This window comes from Linepithema humile, chromosome 4, assembly GCF_040581485.1.
Source record: "Linepithema humile isolate Giens D197 chromosome 4, Lhum_UNIL_v1.0, whole genome shotgun sequence".
NCBI lineage: Eukaryota > Metazoa > Arthropoda > Insecta > Hymenoptera > Formicidae > Linepithema > Linepithema humile.
This window is the reverse complement of record NC_090131.1, coordinates 22,561,555-22,574,397: the sequence shown is the minus strand read 5'-3', so window position 1 is coordinate 22,574,397 and position 12,843 is coordinate 22,561,555. Positions and strand designations below refer to the sequence as shown.

Below are 12,843 nucleotides of genomic sequence, written 5' to 3'. Positions count from 1 at the left end.
TGGAATGATTCCATTCTCTTGACCTGATACCCGATGGGCGAGCAAAGTGGTTCAGAAGCGAGAACAGAGACCAGAAGGAAGAGCACTCGTTTGGCGAGAGATAACAACTAGTTCTACATAAATCTAAGTCGTGATCAAGAAATCGACGCGAATATGCGATCGAATGCAAGAGGAATAATACCGTAAAATTATTCGACTGGAATAATGGCGTAAAAGTGAGATGTTCGAACAATGCTCTCGCTTGAAAAATGACGTATAATTTCAAATTCGCTCAATTTTTTTCAGATATAAGTATTCTACTTATTCCATTATATTCCTGAATTTTTATGAGACATGTTATATTTTATTAATCAGGCTTCATAGTAGAGATATATTATACCCATTATACATATTTGATGAATTATAATCATGCATTGCAATTTAATGATATGCAAGCTTCAGCCATAAAGTAAAATTACATACTGGATGCAAATTATACGTTGCAAAAATATTTATTTAACAAACGGATTTCAAGCGTGATGGTGATATGATATAGTTAGTCCGAAAAATAACGAAAAAGTAATTCTGAAAAAAATTACGGAAGGTATATCAAAAATTTATACTGGTTGCGGTAAAAGCTAAAAGTAAAATGGTTCCTTGAATTCATTGATTAAATTTGTTAGAAACTATACATGATCTAATGTAGCGCGCGTGGACACGCATTGCCAATGCAAATTAATCCAGCATACATTATTTTCACAAAATCGAATGACCCAGCACACCATGTATGGCTTGTCCAATAACAGATAATTAATATTTATTCGCTATATGTTGGAAAATGAGTACGCTTCACACAACCGGCGTACAGCGTGCGGAAGATCAAATATTTTCCAAAGTAAAATTTATATGCTGACACTCAAATCGCTTTGAACTCATACGCTGCCATTATGCAATGTGAATTAAACAATCATCGATACTTTACGGCGACAAATTTCACAGCAAAATCGATTGAAGTCAGTACAAATTGTGAATAGTGATAAATAATCAAAGTAATCATAATAAAGAGAGATGAAAAGTGTATTACATAAAAAAAGAACAAATTAAATCATTAAGTCAATGTACCACCACCAATCGTCCACATTAACTTCATCCATGTAAAATCACATAAACAAAAATCCAAAATTTTTTAAACTATTTCAAAATATTAAATTGTTACAAATATTAAAACATACAGTTTTTAGCATTAACGTGCCAAATAATGTTAAATAATAATAACTTGTAGCAATACACTGACTGCAACTCAATGTACAGCATCGGCGATCCTGTTTGTGCAATTTACATAGGTGATTGACATTTTCGTATGTCACAGTAACTGCGTTCGCCGCGAAAACCAACAAAAATGGCACGTGCTACGTGGCCATTCATTACAGTAACTCCATTATGCGGTACTAATATATCACCGGACCGGCTTATTTCGGCAACGAGAGCAAAAAGGGACACCGCATTACCAGCAGTGCATATTCAAAGCGAATAATAATATTTCGGTTCGTCGTAATTTCGTCGGCGGAGCTTTCAAAATCGCGATTATCACGCTGGTATGAAACACAATTCATACGCGCGAGTTTATCGGCTTTCTCTTTGCCGATTCATACACGAGCTACACATATTTACCAACGGATACCGACGGTAATTACAATAATAACTTACATTTCCATGTATATCTCTGACGTTTATAGCACATAAGAGCATTGACATGTTCAATAATTCCGAAAATAATGTTTGTATATACATTTACGCGCTCTTGAATATCGATAAATAAAAAATGCATTTTATCAAAGAAAAACATCCAAAATAAATTTATATGAATTATAAAAGTAAATGAAATATTTATTGGTGCATCAAATGCACACCAATTGTTGAAAAATGAAAGTATCGACACAAAATAAAAAAGTAAAAAAAATCTGCTAAATACATCTGCTAAAAACCAATAAAATATTCTTCAGAACAATCCAACTCTCATCGTTCGTATTTATGTACCATATAACAATTACCGATATGGACGGTGATAGGTAATTTTACATGCGCGTGGAGTACATTTAATCCATTTTCATAAGCGACATCCCGAAAATACACGTCTCCCTCCACGCGATAACAATACCGATAATTTTCATTGAAATGCTCATATGAATGAGCGTGATTACGAAATACATGTGTGCGGCTATTGGCCAGTGTAACAGCGGGAAATCGAGCGGAAAATATACTCGTACAAAGAAGTGTCGCGAGGTCATCGCAAAAAAGACGCAAAGTGCTTTTTATTACTGAACGCGACGCACGGAAGCCAGTCACAATATGTATATTTTCCTCATTTTGCGAATATATGAATGTTATCAAAAACTTTTTGTTTGACAGACGTGTAACTCGAATTTCTGAGAATATACGCTCAGACGCTTTATGAGACACTCTCTGAAGGGATATCTAAAACGCGAATCTTGTCCCAGTTCTGCAAAAGAATGGTCAAGCTTCGCACAATGAAACACGATCGATTGACAGACTTTTTCCCCAGAACTTTTGCCTGAATAGCAGACACGATCGCGCTTTGACAACTTGCGCGCGATACTCGCAAGCCTTCCTATATCTTTCTCTTGTCCTATTTACAAAAAATACCTCGATATGCTTCGTTTTCTATCCTAATTATTACCACAACGTTTTCCGAGGTATACATCAATATTAATAAGAAAAAAATACCTATCAAGTAATATCTATAACGAGACGTAAAAATAGATGAAATGTGTCTACGGTCAGGAACATTTTCTGTAGAATCTAAGCAAATATCAAATGCTCAGCCGAAGAATCCCCGAGCCGCGCGAAGCAATTCCACGGTATGATTATGGAGCTCAGCATTTCCCTTGAATCTCAACTAACTCTCGGATTTTAACTCTTAGATCCGAGGAAGATAGGGATCGATCAGTATGAAATGGGTATCGGATTATCCGGTGATATTATAATGAGCACCGCGGTTTCATCTCTTCCTTCCAATCTTTTCTTCTTTGGAAATTCGCGCGGAACGAAATTATAAGTTCAAAGGCGACCTTATTGGCTATATTAATTTTTTTACTATTATATGTTCCATTACTTTTATTAAACTCATTATATACACGCCGTGTCTAAAAATGTATACAGCGTATCTTAAAAAGCTTATGCAATAATATAAAACAATGAATTCTATCAAATTTTGCAGATCTTTATCATTAAATATACCTCGGTAATTAAATATGAAATAAAAATTTGAAATTAGTTTAAAATTAATAAATAATTTAAAATTTATAACATTCCTATTAAAAAATCTAAAATAATTTAAAATTTAAATTAGTAAAACAAAGAAAAATAATTTAAATTTATAAGTAAATTAAAATATTACATATTCAAAAAAATAGAATTGTATCAATATATAAGTTAATAAAAAGATGTGTTCACTTTTTCTTACATTTATATTTATCTTTCTATATTACTTATCCCTTTTTCTGTCTCTTTCTCTTATTTAAAGCAAGCAATAAATAATCGATTTTTATATAAAATTGTATTCAGGCGTAATTACATCCTATATTCGCAACAATGTGCATGCATACAAGTGTCTGTAAACGATTGTGGTTATCGGAAACTAAACATATATTTAACCTGTAATTATTCGTTTACGATAAACTCGATAAATTAAGCTCTGGCAAAAATTTTTAATTAATAGAGCTCTTATTTTTGTTTAAAAAATTGTTGCATTATCCAATATAAACAAGAAAATGTATATTTTGCAAGCATATAATACGTTAAAAAAGTGTAAAACAGATGCGCAAGCACTACGTTAAGAAAATCGCATGGAGTTAAAGAATTTACATTTAAAAGTTCGCATAAAAATAATTATATAGGAAATCTGTTCATTAATATCATCAAAAAGCATAATTTTTATAACAATTTGATATCATAAATAAACAAAAAATAAATACGTAATATACTATTAGTTTACATGTAATATAATATTAAAATTTACTCACCAGTCGAGGTTTCACTGCTTCTGCTGCGATATCCTGCCGCTGCAATCCGCTACAATGTCCAGCTACGTGCTGTGAGTGTCATCGTTGCTCCAAACACATACTTATTTAGCACTAATTGTCATTTACGGTACGACCGGTTAATTGAAACAGCACTCCTGAGTTTTACGCACGCGGTATTTTTAATGCACAACGCAACGATTCCTAAACACTATTATTACAAGCACGAAACGACACTCCCGACGCACGATACTCATGCGATAAACTTTCGAACGAATAAATAGCGCGAAATGGACAGATAATCGCCCGCAACTTCGCACGACACTCCCGTTACTTTCGAGATATGTTTAAAGAATTCGAAAAACGAAGATAATTTCATACTGATGCTCGACGATTCGACGACTGATGCGATGCAACGGTTATAGGTTATATGAATATCGATAAACAATTAGTAATAATAATCGCGATTGTACACACTAATTAACATTCTATAATGCTCATTCATCGCTAAATTCAACATTCCCGGTATTTGTTTGTCCACGAATTCACTTTGAACGAGAAAAAACACATGAAATAGAAGACAACGCTTGCTCGCATTCGACAGTTCTGCTCCTATTCTTGCCAACTGTTCGACGCGCAAGATGTCGTGACGTCATGTATTTATAAAAATTCGTAGGACGATAACTTCATGTCGATGCGTGCTGATTCGCAATGTACAACACAATAGAATAAACTTTAATGACTTTAAGAATATCGAAAGACCAATAATCACACAACCATATACATTAAATAATATTTCAAGACGTTTGTTTATTGCTTTAATGCGAAAAAATGCAATATTCCTTATATATTATATATTATTCATGTAAATCCAATTATAGGTTAATTTTACACGCTTATTAAGTAGAAGCAATCGTGTGATATTGATACGTAATCTTATAGTACAGCGAACGAAAAACTCGAAAAATTCCAGACAGCTTTATATTCATGTTTGTTTTTATTCGAAACTATCGTGAGGTAAACAACACAACGTCCGTGCCCGACCGTCGCGAAATACGGATTCTAGGAAAGGCGCGTGACGAAAATAACCCAACATTCGACACGTAAGGTAATCAACGCGTTGCTGCGGAGATAATATTGCAAAAATGTGTGAGAAAAAGAATTAATTGTATTATACGTACATACATCGACAATCTTTTCATAGGAAATCGTACTTGTTTTCACGAATGGATGACTTGCACTATAAAACACACCGATGTGTTCTAAAATACATATCTGAAGTACGTATACTATACTGAATACGTACTTCAAAATACTGAATACGTCTGAAGTACACAAAGTATATGCATAATACTGTTCCCATCGTGTTGTTCGATTGGCCATCAATGCATAAAGTGCATTCTAAATATAGTCAGATAAAAAAACTAGATAAATATCGCAAAGAAAATTTTATGATTTCCATTTTACTATATTGCAACGTTTTTGTCCATACTCATGTTACTAGATTTTATGTTAAGATATAGAATGTGTACATCTATATATTTTATATAAAACGGCTAAAATATTTTAACAGATAAAAAAATATTTAAATATACATTTGAACGATATGAAGATATTTTTATCCATTTTGTTATATTTACTATAATAAACATTTTAATTATTATATATTTTTGCGAGATTTTAATCTCAATTATTGAGTACTGTCGAATTAAATTACTTATTGCAAGAATTGATCAGTTTTAAAAGTTATTCTAACTTTGTTCTCATATTGTTTATGTCGCGGATAATTGTTATATTTCCCCGAAAAAATGTGATGATGTGTTTCTCCTCTCTACAATTTCTAAATTTTTTATAACCTTCTCAATCACGTCGTATTAGCGCAGAAATAAATTGTACCCGTTTCGTATTTCTTGTGTTTTTTATTGACCAAAAGTAAATGTAATACTCAACTGAACGATGATTGAGCGTTTTAAAAAATTAGTGCGCTTATTCATTCATGTGATTGCAATTGATGTTTTTTAATGATTCTCCTAATACCAAATGCTGTTTATGCTCACCTTATTTTTATTCAGAAATAAAGCAAAGCATCCGTCGCGTGCATCATTAGTCGCGATTATAAGGTTAGAAAATTCTAAGAAAGACGCTTCGCACAAAAGTTCACTAGTCACATATGTGACGATCACACATCACTCTGAAAATATAATGATAATAATAAAATGAGGAGAAAGAATTCATTGTATTATATGTATATAGATTGATACTTACTTTTCGATACTTATTTTATATTCTGTTTCGGAGCATGACGACGCATTAAGAAAACGACGCACCCCGCAGGACTGACACTGAGAAAATGTCCCATATGTCGGTAATGTCATATAACTAACTCTACTGGCGAGTAGAGGCGGTAGCGGCGTTACTTTTATTTGGTCATTTTACAATATTCAAGTAGTATAATCGACGTATAAACTGCCACAATCTTCGTAAGATTCTCTTTGTAAGATTTTACGGCGTATTTTTTTTAGACATTTAAACGTGATCAGTTATCGATGTACATACCTTAGATGTCAATAGTATGTTATACCTTTGGTTTAGGATTTTTACTTCGTATTATTTAACCAACTTTTTAATCAACTAATAAACTATTTAAATAATTTAAAATTTTTTAACCAACATGCAAATACAATGAATAAATTAAAAATCAATTTAAAAATATATTACCGAAAGTGTGAGACATTCAATGACACCGTATGTACGATCGTGACGTCACATGATCTATGTATGCAGTTGGTAGGGGAACGCAGTGATACCAAAAGTGTGTACGCGGCTTTCTTTCCCCGCGGGATGGCGACGGTGTCAGACATAGATGAGTATCGCTCTGTTCTTGCATGCATTTTTACCCGTCGAAATGAATTCTGTTCGGAAATACATATCAAGATAGTCGTAGCGAATGATGGACAGCAATCGCGAAATATTACTTAGTGCGTACAGTCGCGATTACCAGTTTACCGATATTCGTACAATCTATTGCGACCGTTGCATCGTATCGGACATCTTGCTGAATCATGTAGCATCGATGCGAAGTTGCTCCATCTTTCGAACTTTTATGAACATGACGTCACGATATCACTGGCGTAGGTCAGTTCGCAAAATGGTGGCGGTGTCGGATCATAAAGTAGCATTGTATTACGTTTCGCGGGTGCTTTTGTTCGTCTCGAAGTAAATTCTGTGCGCAAATACATATCGGGATTGTTCAATCAAGCGACGAGCAATCGTCGTGGAGTATTATTTAATGCGTACGGTTGCAATTATCAGTCTATCGACGTTTGTACAAAGTGCGACAATTATCGCGTCGAAACGTTGAGCGTCGGTATGAAATTGCCTTCGTATTTTGAATTTTTTACACGTATTTAGAAGTGAAAAATGTTGGCAACATTACAGGCATGTTTTGTGTTATTTATTTATTTTAAGAGAACATTGTACGTGTGATCATGCATTGAGAGTTAAACGCATTATCGGTCAACATAATAATAAAGGCAAATGATAATAATTAACTTTTCCGATAATATTCACGTTTTTTGCCTCGCAATGCTACTTTATCGGACAGTAACGATGCTGATTTTTATATCGTTGAAATTATTTCGTATTTATAATCGAGAGTATTTCGGAATCGTGAAATTAAAAGTGCATCGTAAAATTCGGGAGTGTCGTATCAATTAATCGGTCGAATCGAAAGTGATAATTATTACCGTAAAAGCCTGTGTTTGAAGCAACGGCGAGGGAGTATAGCAGCAGGACATCGCATAAATTACAATGATGGCATATCGCAACGAGATACAGCGACAAGACATCATCGAAAGAATTGTTGCAGCCGAACATCAACTGGTGAGTAAATTTTAATATTATATTACTTGATTTATTATTTGTTTATTTGTGATTTTTACCACAATCAAAATATTTATCTTTAATCCATATTTTGTGAATTTAATGATAAAAATATTTCATTTGTTTGCATTACAAAACATTAAACAGAGTAATGGAAATAAAAATTTGATGTTAGTGTAAAATGCATCCGTGCGGATTATTATACTATAAAAATAAAACGCAAGTAATAATGAATCAAGTATTAAGAAACATTCGTCGATATTACTTTCTGCCTTGCGTATACTGAACTTTGCAATGAGAAATTCAATGAGCCTCGAACAAACGTTTCCGGCTCCGTAACGACGTACATATTCGGGGAATAGACATGCATACAAAATCGAGCATTCGGTGAAATGGCACCAGTGGCTTTGTGCGTCGCACAAAGCGGAGTTCACTGCCGTGAGATTACATAAAACGACACGTGCCTATTTCGTTTCTTGATCGTAACTGCTTGCCCCGGTGTGTTTTCGCCTTTGAAAATATCTTTCGAGTTTACTCTTGGTGCCACAAGCAACGCGAGGAGACAAAAGGTCGTACAACTTCTATATAACCGCAAAATATTTATTGTCTGCATTGTTCGCGGTAATTACAGTCGTTAACAGGTCATAGAGGAAACAACATCAAAAAGCTACACTGCATCTGTACATTGTTTGATGATTAAGTGGATCAATATCTCAACTTTTTCAAACCTGAATTTTTATTTATTCAGAGTAAAAGCTTGATTTTTTTATGAGTTACATAACTATACTTGTAAAATATATTGGATGCATTTATTTTAAAATTTGGCCTATCAATGTTTGCGAACATAATGATTAGAAAGACTAATTTTTTATTTATGTTTTATATATTTATATATTATATTTTCTATTTTATTTTATACTTATATCATATTTTAACTCATATTTAAATATTTAATTTATATATAATTTGATAAAACTAAAGTAATACACTCAATTTCAATCTTATCACCGCATAAATTCTACGCTGTAATACCATTCTCACATTACATGATGTGTTACTAACAATCTGGCATGCAATACTATGGATAATATATTGTATAATATCTGAATAGAATCAAATTGTGTAAGCACAAGCATATGCAATGCGAGAATCTGCAATATGATTACTTCTATTGTGTGTAGCAAACAATTAAAATTTCTTATATTTGCATATTAGTATAACGATATTATTAGACATAACTGCGAGGAATTAAAACGTGATTATATCTCCTACTTTTAGCACTTATAATATCTGATTCGGATCTGCATGTACAGTTTCTCTTTAAAGAACGGTGCACAAGCGCAACCGCGATTTTCTGCGAAGGCGAATTTTTATAGTCCACTTCTGCGGGTCGAATCATTGCCTCGAAATGGAAAATTACACTTTAACTTGGTCGTGCGCTATCGAATGTGCGGGTACAGGGATGGGCGATACAGAAACTCTCATTATCTTAATACCCCGACGGCGACGGCGCGGTCGGAATACGCTTCGGCGAAATTACAACGAAGCTCGATGGTAACGCCACGCTGAAACTACCGGCAAAACGTGATGAAACAAAGGTAAATCTTGTCTGCCCATAAGACTAAGTTAGACAGAACTATGATGGAGGTCGGAGGATTACCCGACTGTTTCGGCACGCCTGTACGTCGACCTTATGTTCTCTGCGAATGCGAGACTAAACGATCAAGCTTCGTAGTAAGTCGTGACACTTTAATTAATTAGATACTTGCGATTAATTAGATACTTGTATTTTGAAGACGATTGCACAACCAAACATCAAAGTTAACATATACAAAATAAACCGACATAGTTATGGCAATTTGTCGAACGCAAGACAGAATAATGTAATTTTTTTTAATTGCAAACACTTACAATTAATTAATTAGTAAACTCTGATTCGAATTATAGCATTAAAAAATGGCACAATAAAAAAATGAAAAAAGCCAGTTTAATATAAAAGAAAATGGCAAAAAAAAAAAAAGTTGCTATTATTTGAATGCAATATTGGATTGGTAATTTTGTACCGTTTTAATCTAGCAATAACTGCATTTTGAAGTCTCCTTTTTCGCATAATTAATAATCCAATCAGCTTAATGCAAACTAATGAGAGGATAATATTATGATAGGATTAATGCGCGGCAGCATAATGCCGTCGTATTAAATCTATTGCCTGATTTTGTTGAATATTGATGATTATTTGATGTTTCATCTGAATGAATACATTTTATTCATTCAATATGATTCTTTGTAACAGTATTATCTAACCTTGCAATTTTATCAATATTGAGATATTATATCGTTTTACAGTGACATTTTTTATATAGTTAAAAAAATATCGGGTAATAGAAATAAATTGAAATACGCACAACGAAAAGGTAATTACATTCAAGAAGCACCCAATTAGAAAAATTAATTAAAAAGAAACACATGAACAGTGTGGATACACTGAGAGTTTGTTAGTTTTGAGAGCCGAGCTTTGTTCATAAATTTTCTGCATTAGGTCGACAAATTACTGAGCAGACGACCATCAGTAACGCGAGAAGTTTCAAAATTAGGTGTCTTAGGTCCTTGAGTACTGGCCAACTTCGCGGAGACTTCAAAACGAATACCCAAATGAGAACCTGACATCCGTGGCTTTTCCGTGAAACGAGAAGTCTGAGTTTTCTTTCGAGACAAACTGCCGACTTCGAAACTGGCACGCGCGTGAAATGTTGGCATTTGTGTAGCTCGTGAATGAAATATTTTATATCGCGAATTTCTCTAAGACGCGTCATGCGCATCTGGGACACGCTAACAAAAGATATAATATCCATATTTCAATTAAGCATTCTGATTTAAAATTGTTAGGTGTCTGTGTTTAAAAATGCTACTAAAAACTCATTATTTAATCATGAGCGCGCCGGAGACATGCGATCGATAACGAAGTAAGGGTAGAACGTAAGAAAGCAAAAACAATGCGGTCAGAGGCAAGAAAAATGTGATGTAGAAAGTGCATAAGTTTATCGCCGAACTCAGGTTTCGCCAGGCTTTTGCGGAAACTCTGTAAGCGAGAAGACCTGAAACGTGTAAGACCAAATTTATATAAACGCGGGAACCCCGAACCGTTATTCCGAGGAAAATTTCTGGAATAAATATTTCCATCGGTTCGAACCTGTCTCCTCTTTTCCACCCCGTTCTGCCGTAAACTCGTTTCCACCTTGGCTTCGCACTCTAAGAACGTCGAAAGTCGGCGAGTAGCTGAAGGAATTTCAAAATCCGGAGCGAAACAGCGTTGTCGACCGATGGCAGACTGTACTGCCAAGACTCAGCAAATCGAGTCGTCGATCGTTTGTACTCGACTAGAAATATAATGAAGACGTACATTGTTGCAAAATCCACGCAAAGAGAATTGAACGCACAGTAAAATATTTTGCATCTCAAAAATGCCTTTCTATAATATGATTATTTTAGATATAAATGTGTATTAATAAATAATACTTATAGTTTTTTAAATATTTTATAATACATAAAATAACTAAAATGTTGAATCAATTTGCAGCACTGTGTCAATTTCAATTACAGTTATTGCGTATATTAATAACAATTATATCTCTTATTCTGATAATAGAATTGAAACGTATCCACTGGGAATTTTTTTGACGGAGATACGACATATAATGATAAAGTGCTCAACACTCGGGGATATTTCTTGCGAAAACTGAGATAATTTTTCTTTAGCAAATGTCGAGAAGCAAATTGTTTCGAGCTATGAGTGACTGAAAGAGAAGCAATTCTGATGAATTTAACTTCAAGATTGTAAGTAGATGACAATCTTATTCTTCAGATAATTGCACGCGAACTTTAACAGAAATGAATAACTTGAGGGCATAATTATTAAAATTTTTAATGTTTAACTTTAAAAACTATAAAGAATGATAGAATTTTTTAAAAGAAATATTATGCTACTTATACATCTATATTATTAGACATTCTACTTGCAATGCACTGTGCACGCCGGAAAATAATTAAAGAAGCAAAATAGAAAATGAAAAATCATAACGTGTTAAATATTATTCATTTACTACAACGTAAGATAATATGTTATTTGCAACTCTCCGCAATCCCGCAAAATTGATAACGCGCGAAATGAGATATCCTCGTGCATTTTAAGCAAGTTGCATACTAAACATTATTGACAAACGTACCTAACTAGACTGGACGTCCACAGATGATAATATATTCCAATAGCTATAACGCGCTTTGCTAAACAAGTCCCTAGTAAATAAAGCCGCACGTTTACCATGTCGTGACGTTTCTCGATTTCCCTCCGTCGTCGCCACTGCGCGCTCCATTCAATAAATCCGAGCCAATTTTCGATCCCGCAGCAGATGTGTACAAATAACCCGAATCTCTCGGTGTCTTTTCGGTTTTATCGCGCGGCCGAAAAGTGACTTAACCAGCGCGGACGTTAATTGGTTAAACTTTATCAGGTGGAAAAAGCCGATCGTCCGATAGCACCACCGGCACCCTCCGCACATCTGCACCAACTGTCGTGTAATTCTCGCGTTTTTTTTCTTTTTTTTTTTTTTTTATTCCAATTCTCTCGCGCTATCTCGATCCCGGTTCTCTCCGCTCCGGGTGGACGCAGACTCTCGCATCTCGCTTTGCTTTGCTGCACGGAAAGCAACAATTTCGTTGTGTATACTGTCGCTTCTCCGCCAATACCGTTTGCCGTAGCAACGCTCACCATTTTATTTTTATCCGCATCAGCGGCATATATTCTTTCACCACACCGGTGAAACGGACGCCGATACGTCCGGCAAATATTGTGCACTTTACATTACAGCTTCAGCAAATAAGAGCTGACGTCGGCACTCTGTGGTCGGGTGAAAATTGAATATTGGGCTAGGTACGTTTTTTCAAC

General features: G+C 34.4%; 1 protein-coding gene across 2 annotated transcripts in view; it reads right to left on the bottom strand.

Moving 5' to 3' along the window:
* LOC105672535 (protein artichoke-like) overlaps positions 1 to 6,458 on the bottom strand; it is a 386,355-nt gene extending 379,897 nt beyond the window's left edge. The window contains exons 1-3 of one of the 2 annotated variants that reach the window (XM_067353615.1): positions 6,285 to 6,458; positions 6,077 to 6,210; positions 4,023 to 4,223 (exon numbers count right to left, since the gene is read on the bottom strand). The gene's annotated coding sequence lies outside the window, so the exon portion shown is untranslated. Of the gene's footprint in view, positions 1 to 4,022; positions 6,211 to 6,284 lie in introns of both variants that reach the window. The other variant, XM_067353616.1, reaches the window with a different exon arrangement.
* Positions 6,459 to 12,843: the final 6,385 nt, after the last annotated feature.